Source organism: Martes martes (genome assembly GCF_963455335.1).
Source record: "Martes martes genome assembly, chromosome: 14".
NCBI lineage: Eukaryota > Metazoa > Chordata > Mammalia > Carnivora > Mustelidae > Martes > Martes martes.
This window is the reverse complement of record NC_137902.1, coordinates 84,828,479-84,837,086: the sequence shown is the minus strand read 5'-3', so window position 1 is coordinate 84,837,086 and position 8,608 is coordinate 84,828,479.

The window sequence follows — 8,608 nt, the reverse complement described above, 5'->3', positions numbered from 1 at the left end:
TCCTTTCTCTTCTCTTTCTTCTGGGATTCATACAATGCATGTGTTGGTCCACTTGATGCGTCCCATAGGTCCCTTAGACTCTGTTCACTTTTCTACATTCTTTTATTCTTCCTGTTCCTCAAACTTGGTAATTCAATTGTCCTGTCATCAACTGTGCTGATTTTTTCCTTTCTGCCTGCTTAAATCTGCTGTTGAACCCTACTGGTATCTTTTCCATTTCAGCTACTGTACTTTTCAGCTCCAGAAGATCTGTTGGTTCCTTTTTATAATTTATATCTCTGCACTGATACCTTCATTTTGTGATACATAGTTCACATAATTTCTTTCTGTTCCCTGTTTCCCTTTATCTCTTTCAGCATATTTAAGATAATTGTTTTTAAGGTTTTATCTGATAAGTCTAATGACTGGAGCCTCAGGACAGTCTCTGTCCATTTATTTTATTCCTTTCAATTGGCCATACTTTCTTGCTTCTTGTGATTTTTGGTTGAAAACTGGACATTTTTATATTCTAATGTGCAACTTCGGAAGCAATACTTTCTCTCTTACTTTTTCTGTTTTGTTCTGTGTTTTGTTGGGTTTTTGGCTGTTGAAAGCCATAATCGTCCATTTGTTTAGTGACTTACCCAAACTATTATTGCAAAGAATGTATTTCTTGCCATTTGTGGTCACTAAAGTCTGTTCCTTATCTTTTGTTTGGCTAGTATTTTGACAGAGATTTCTTCGGATGCCACCAAACACACACGGCAATCAAACAAACATACAATAAGAGAGACGGAAAAAATCATCTCTTGCCATCTTTGTAGATTGGGTCTGTGTCAGCGGCCTCCTTCAGCATTCAGAGAGGTTTGCACTGAGCTTGGTGATCAAGCCAAGGCTGAACATTTAGGGTCTCTCTGAAAAGACACAAAGTGAAAGCTTAGGGTTTTTTTTCTGAGCATGAGTTTTGTCCTTGACATGCATATGGCTTTCTCAATTCCCCAGTATATAATGGGTGGATTTGAATATTCTAATTTCCCCAAGTAACTCATGTCAACTTCTGCTTTAGAGAGTCTAACACAGGTTTAAGCTATAATCTTTTGCCTCATGCAGCTACCCATCGTTAGTTCAACATGCAGTGTTTTCAGCAATGTTCATCACTTTTTTGGCCCGAGTTCTGCATTAGGCAAAACAGAGATGAGAGCCTTGCATCAGTCCTCCATGTACCCACTGGACCGGTTAGAACAGATATACACTGTGTATTGGTCTTCAAAGGCTGCTGTAACAAAATACCACAGACTGGGTGGAATAAAGAATAGATTTTATTTCTTCACAGTTCTAGAAGCTAGAAGTCCAAGGTCCAGTTGCTATCAGGCTTGGTTTCGGGTAAAGCCACTCTTCCTGGCTTACAGATGGCTGTTGTCTTGCTGTGTCCTCGCACAGGCCCTTCTTATAAGGACACCCATCCTACTGGATTGGGGTCCCACCCTTGTGACCTCAATTAACCTTAGTCCTTTCCCTTAAGGCCCTTTCTCCAATACCATCACATTGGGGGTTAGGGCTCCAACATATGAGCTTTGAGGGGGTGCGATTCAGTCCACAACACATAATGACCTGTGGGTCAGGTTTCACAACTCCCCCCAGAGCCAGGGACCAGAAATGTGGACTGCTGAGGCTTTAAGACCAAAACTGCTGCTGTACTGGGGAGGACATGGGGGAAAGACAAGTAAAAAAAATCACCATGAAATTTCCCACCATTTTGAAATTCCCATTTCTTGAGCCCGTGCTCATTTGGTTGCCATAAACTTTTGACTATTTTCCAGAGTTCTGATAAAGTTGGTACTGACAGTTCTTGATTGGTTTTCCAGGTTTCTGGGGGGAGGGCATCAAGAACTTGGAGCCGCCTTTCCCACCAATTTGCTGATCTCAGTATAGTCCATGTTTCTTGAAAGCTGAGCTTCTGTAATCCCGTTATGCCTAGAAGACAATACAATGGTAGGAACAAGAGAAGAGCTAAATAAATACTGAATATGCACGGCAATCTTCATGAGCATCTAGGCTAACACAGTGCGTGGACGAGAGCCTAAAGCTTTCTGGGAACTTCAAGGCTCCGGAAGGACCGCTGAGGAACGAAGAATCTGGGGACCGGCAAGACCAGAAACTGCAGGAAACTGAGATCACCAAGAGTCACAAATGTCCAAATCCAGAAACTTGAGTGTAAATGTGTTTTGCTAAAATATATTTATGATGATTCTTCTTCAAATGCTTCAGGATGATAGGTGCATGTGGGAAAGTTCGTTAACCCTAATGTGTGTCAGTATCTTAGGACGGTTCAATTATCACTGCAAGGGGTAGAAATACTTTGACAGAATACTTCAATTTTTATTCCTTGTTTAAAGAAGCCATAATATCGCCAAGCCCAACAGACTACACAAGGAGTCAGCAAATTCCATCCCATGGGCTAAATCTGGTCTGATGTAAGTTTCTGCAAAACACGTTTAAATGGAACACCGCTACTCTACCCTCTATATATCGTCTTTGGCGTCTTTTGTGCTATGACATAGAGCTGAATAGTTATGACAAAGACCATACAGTCTGCATAGCCTAAAATTTTACTACCTGTTCCTTTATAGTGAAATTGGCTAACTGTTGTTTTGCAGCCTGGCATTTAAAGGACATTTTGGCAGGATATACATCCTTGGTTCTCACTTTTCTCTTCAGTTTTTAGGAAATATTTCTCCATTGCTATCTTGCTATTTATGTCATTATTGAGACATCTAATGCCAATCTGATTATATTTTTTAAGCTTTGTGAGTGGACTTGTCTTTGCTGGAGTTCCAGCAATTTTTTCCCCCCTTAAAGTCCAATGATTTTACTAGAAATATATTTTGGGATTGACCATTCTGGGTCAACTGTCTCAAGTATACATTTGTTCTTTTCTATGGACAGATCTTTTATTTCTATAAAATTTTCTTGAATTGCTAATTTAAATATAATGGCCCATTGTTTTGTGTTCTTTTCAGGGGACTTCAATTATTCATAAGTTGCAAACGTTGGGTTTTCTTTGTTGATTTTATATATCTATAGCTTTGGCCATATCCTTTTGTACCTATTCATTGATTTATTTTTAGTCTTGATTTTTCTAATTCTTCTACTTGGTCTCTACATTTTCAAATCTATTCTCTCTAGGTATTTTATAAAGTCTTCATTTCTGAGATGGCTTTTTCCCTTCATTTCTTGAGTTTGTTTAACTCTTATTCCACATTTTCATATTTTTTTGTCCATTTCTCTTCTGAGTTTCGAATTTCTTATTCAAGGGGCTCTCTCACATTTGCACATGATTGATATTCAATGTTATTTAATTCATGTTAGGATAAGGACCGGGGTGGAGGGAGAAGAATTAAACGATACTCAGGGGAGGAGGGGTTAAAACTGTGTAGGCTTTGGATAGTAAGTGGAGATTTTGCCAAGACTCAACATTGAGTTCAACGTGGAGAACTCTGGGCTTTCACTAGGAGTTTGGCTTAGAGGCCTGGACATAGTTTAGAAGTCGGAGTTTCCGTTATGCAGGAATTTCTTGACAGAGCCTCAGTGTCTTTATTGGGAGAAACAACTGAAATGAATCAGAGACCCTCTGGAGGACATTTAACAACATCCAGGCCATTCCCAGCAACTGAAGTTTGGGTCGCGTCAGTAGCCAGGCAATCCCCCAATTTAGGAACGATCATTTTAGATTCAGTCTTTCCTGTGTCAGCTCTGCATTAAGTATTGTTAGTATCAGCTTGCACCAATGAGCCCCCTTTCCAATATTCACTATAGGCATTAACAACTAGCATGTCAAGGATTCCCATAGAAAATGGGGACGCTAGACCCTATGTGCTCTAGTTACTGGAAACCCAGGGGATACACAGTTCACATTGAATAGGAAGTGTCTTATCTTTGCCCACCGTGTACCAACATTTTCATGAATCTTAGGATTATAGGGGAAACACTGGGATCATTTTGGATGAAATAGGTAAACTTAATCATTATTTGACAAGGCCCTAGGAGAATTCTCTGATGCTGATTATTGGGATATTTAAGATTCCTGAGATGTTTACCCTGTACCGTCCAAGGAGAACTAACATAATTGTTATAAACGATGTTCAATTATTTAAAAGTTTATGAGAACAAGAGCCAATTCAATATACATTTATGTTCTATTGTTTATGTGGGACTCTGCTGGGTGCAAAGGCAACAATGTTAAGAAACACAGATTTTTTTGTTTTGTTTTTTTCTTAAGGGTATTAATACTAGAAGGAGAGAGAAGTCTCGACTACAATGTATGGTGCAAGAGAAAGAGAAATTGTGGGTTACAAAGCAGGCATGTTAATAGTCATGGGGGTGAATGAGGAAGGTTTCATTAGGAGGAAACATCTGAAGTACATATGTAAGAACATGTAAGATTTGGCCAGGCAGAAAGAGGGACAGAAGGAGGAATTCCATGGAGAATTAACAACACTACCAAGACAAAAGAAAATAGAGTATCTTTGGGAAATAATCAGCAGTCCCGCGGGGTTGAAGGGCAGGAGATGTGGGACATGGTAGTGACAGGTGAGTTTGGAAGGATTAATTATTACTAAATTATGGTGGGCCTTGAATCCAGGCTAGAGATTACAGGTTTATCTAATAAAGAATGGGAAGACACTGAAGAACTTTGGGTAAGACAGCGGCACAACCCCAGCTCTACAGGATGTGGAGGACAGATCAGAAGACTCATAACAGCCTGGGTGATATGTACTGGAAATGAAGTAGGATAGTGGTGCTGGGGATGGAGTGCAGGGGAGGGCTTACGCATGATTTGGAGTTAAATACTACTGATTTGGATGTGAATAGCATAGTGGTTGCTGGTGTAAGAGTAAGGAAGAAGTTAAGGGTGGTAACACCGATAGGGTAAGGAGGAGGAGTAGCTCTCTGGGTGAGAAAATAAATTGTATAGCTTGGGACAGGTTAACATGGAGGGACACATGGAGAGAAATGTCTGGGAGATGGTTAAAAACTCAGATTTGAAGGACTGGCTGAGATATGGAAGTGACTTTTAAGGGCATGAAAATTAGAGTCACAAAACTGGATGAAAATGGAGACAAGGTGGCCTTGGATGGAAAAGGATGGGCTAGAATGTTCTTCAAAGGAAATAATTGCTCGAGGTTGGAAGACATGCTACAGTGAGGGTGGGGAGGATGATGATGAAGATGATGCCTTCATTTACTGGGTACCTACTTACATCGAGAGACAGTGCTAAATTGTCATACATATTCTTTTGTTTTACCTTGACGATCTTCTAAGTTAGGCTGTTTTTATTCTTATTTGACAGGTGAGAAAACTGAGACTCAGTCATGTCAGGTGACTTGCCCCCGGTCACAAAACTTTAAATTGTAGAGTTGGGCTCTGAATCCAGTTCCCTCTGCCCCCAAATTCCATGTTATCAACCACAGCATTCTTCTGTTGTAGCTCTGCCCTGAACCTGGTGAGATTCTATTTCTAGGAATTTGAAGACAAAGACTATGAACCAAGGGAAAGAGAAGAAGGGCTAGAGATACAGAGATGGTAAAGTGGCATCAATGTGCGCTGAATTCATCCAGGTGTAAGACTAAATGATCCAAAAAAAAGACTAAATGATCTGTTTCTTTGTGCTGCAAATCTAGTCTTCCAAACAAATGTTCTCATCATTCAGGGCAATGTGGGGAATATGAACGGATCATCAACCTCCACTTCTGAGGGTTCTGAGCAAGGTGGACTGAGTGTATTACCCACCAGTGTATTCAGAAATATAAACAAGGGCACCTGATGGCTCAGTCGGTCAAGTGTCCAACTCTTGCTTTTGGCTCAGGTCATGGTCTTACAGTCATGGGATCCAGCCTTGCATTGGGCTCTGCGCTCAATGTGGAGTCTGCTTCAGATTCTTTCCCTCTCTCCCTCTGCCCCTCCCTGCTCATGCTCTCGTGCTCACATCAATAAAAATCTTAAAAAAAAAAAAATAAAATGAGATTAAAAAAAAAAAAAAAGAAATATAAACAAGTGGGCATGTCCCATAGAGCTGTAGAGGGTAAGAGTCAGTAAGGTCCAGGAAGAGCTGTGGGGACCACACCTGGGTGTGTGAACACATGAGGAGTGCTTGGTGAGCTGCAAACACATACAAATATTGATTCTTGTTGCTGATTCTTGTTGGGGGTGGTCGTGGTGGTGCTGTTAGGTGCACGCAAAGGGAAGTAGAGTCAGTGGGGCCGAAGCAGGAGAGAACTGGGAGTGGAAGGGAAAGAGAAGGAACCAAGTCCATGATGGCAGAGAGGCTGACAAGAGAAGCCGGGGAATGGTGGCCTTGTCATTTTGCTGGGGTGGCAAAAAACCCACCATTAGCTTCAGTTAGAAATCAATACCAGAAAGGAACTTTGTGGGCACGATGGCATTTGTAGAAAATGCCCAGCCTTTACAGAGCTTTCGTACTAAATGAGCGCTTTCGAAGTCCCAAGAGACCTCTCTATTTGCCAAGCTTCCAGGAAAGCCCTAGACAAAAATCACTCAGCAGAGAAGCATGCCCTTAGAGCTTTTCCCTCTGTGTGGTCTCCCCACAGACCAAAGATGGGGGGGGGGTCGATGAAGGCAGCCTGCTCTGCCTCCCCCAGCCACATGGCCTTGGGCAAGTCCCTTGATAATGACTTATTAGAGCCAAAGAACATTCTGCAGATTGTAAGCTGCTTTCACAAACCTGTCCCTAAGAACCCTGGGGACCAGAGTTTCATAGCATATTATGTATTTGATTAATCGTAGCAGTTGACATTTAAGAAGCAGATGTCCTTCGTACTGTCTCTGCCTTCAAAACCTTTCTATTCATCTCGTGCTTGGACGTCTTGATCAAATTATAAACATGTAATGTATTATTAGCCCCAGGGTACAGGTCCAAATTTTTTTTTTTAAGTTACCTTTTGGCATCTAAAATTCAAATAGCATTTTCCTGTAGGATAAAAGGTAGCAGAACATGGGTTATTTGCTAAGTTCTTAGAAACACCAAGACAAATGCTCTGCCACAGACAAAACCTAGAATTTGGGGAAAGTCTAGAATTCTACAAATCCAAAAATTAACCTGTAAAAGCTTTTGATGCAGTAATGTCCTTCGGTGAGTTGGATCTGGGGATGGTTAAATGTCTAAATATGCTTTGGACTTTAAATAGGGGCTAGTGGTAAGATCTGGTTTAAAAAAAATTAAGCTTTGGATTTCCGGAGATGGTCACGGGGCAGTAGCTGCTGGAGGAGTCAATATCCAGCCCTAAATGGTATCATTTATACAAAATTTGTGATGTTTATGCAGTGGTTAGCGTTTTGCGGATGACTTATTTGAACAAAATTTGTTAACAAATGGAAGCAGCCTAATGGCTGGAAAGAAGTAGTAATCAAGAGCCCACAGTAAATGCAGCAAAGGCACATGCACGCGCCCCTCTCCCCCACACAGGGACCATCTGGCGGAATGCCGTTCAGCAGGGTTCCCTCCAAGGCACAAATAGCTGCAAAATCCTTGACAATGGCTGAACTACCAGCATCCCCACGGGGCTGCCTGCTCTACACACTCCAGATTATACAAGGTCCTCTGCAAATTCCATAAATCAGAGAACGCGGAGAATGAGGGAACGCTGAGTAGGTACATCCGGTCAGCATAACTGAGCTTACAGTTCTCATAAATGGAGGTGCAGGAGACCAGTGGTCAGGGGATTAAAAAAACCAAACTCTAGTTCCTGACACAGAGAAAAGAAGACCATGGGGGTACCTGGGTGACTCAGTCGGTTACGCGTCGGCCTTCTGCTCAGATCATGATCTCGGGGTCCTGGGATGGACTCCTGAGTCGGGCTCCTGGCTCCTCTCCTTCTGCCTTCTGTCCCCCCACTCATGCTCTCTCTCTTCGATAAATAGAAAATCTTGAAGAAAAAAAAAAAAAAAGAACACCATAGTGATATACCACTACCTTTTCTTTCTTTATACCCAAATTGCCCCCTTCTTGGTGGGCACAGACCAGCCATAAGGTCCATCAAACTGACCCACTTCCTGAACTTCTAGCAGAAGTGAGATGAGCTACTTCCAGGACTCTCCTCTCTGGCCTGGCCTGTCGAGGAGCACCGCCATTTTGAAATTGCGCGTTGAAGATGAAGAGACACACGGAAGGGGTCTGGCCCAGAGCTGCTGCTCAGGGGAGAGCCTTCTGGTGACCAGGTGTATGTTTTGGACATGAATGAGTTTGGGCTACTCGCCAGGCACGTGTCTGATGGCGCCTGGTGTCACAAAATGCCCCCTCTCCCCTCAGGCACGCTGCTGCAGGTGGGCATAAACAGGGTTTCCAGAACTTTGGGTTAACTGTAGTTCCCTCCTAGCCTCTGATATCCCCCGCGTCACTAGCACCTAAGAAACTGAAGAGATCAAGTGACCAGCTGCTCTTCTATTTCTAATGAGGAGTAAACATTGGGGATTCCTGGAATGTCCTTCTGGAGATATTTAGGTTCCTCTGGTTTTCTCCTTATGGTGAAGAACCTCTTCTTTAGGATGCCTTTCTGTGGAGATACAAGGACGAGTCAAAAACTAAGGAGGTACACTTAGCTTCTTACGTCCT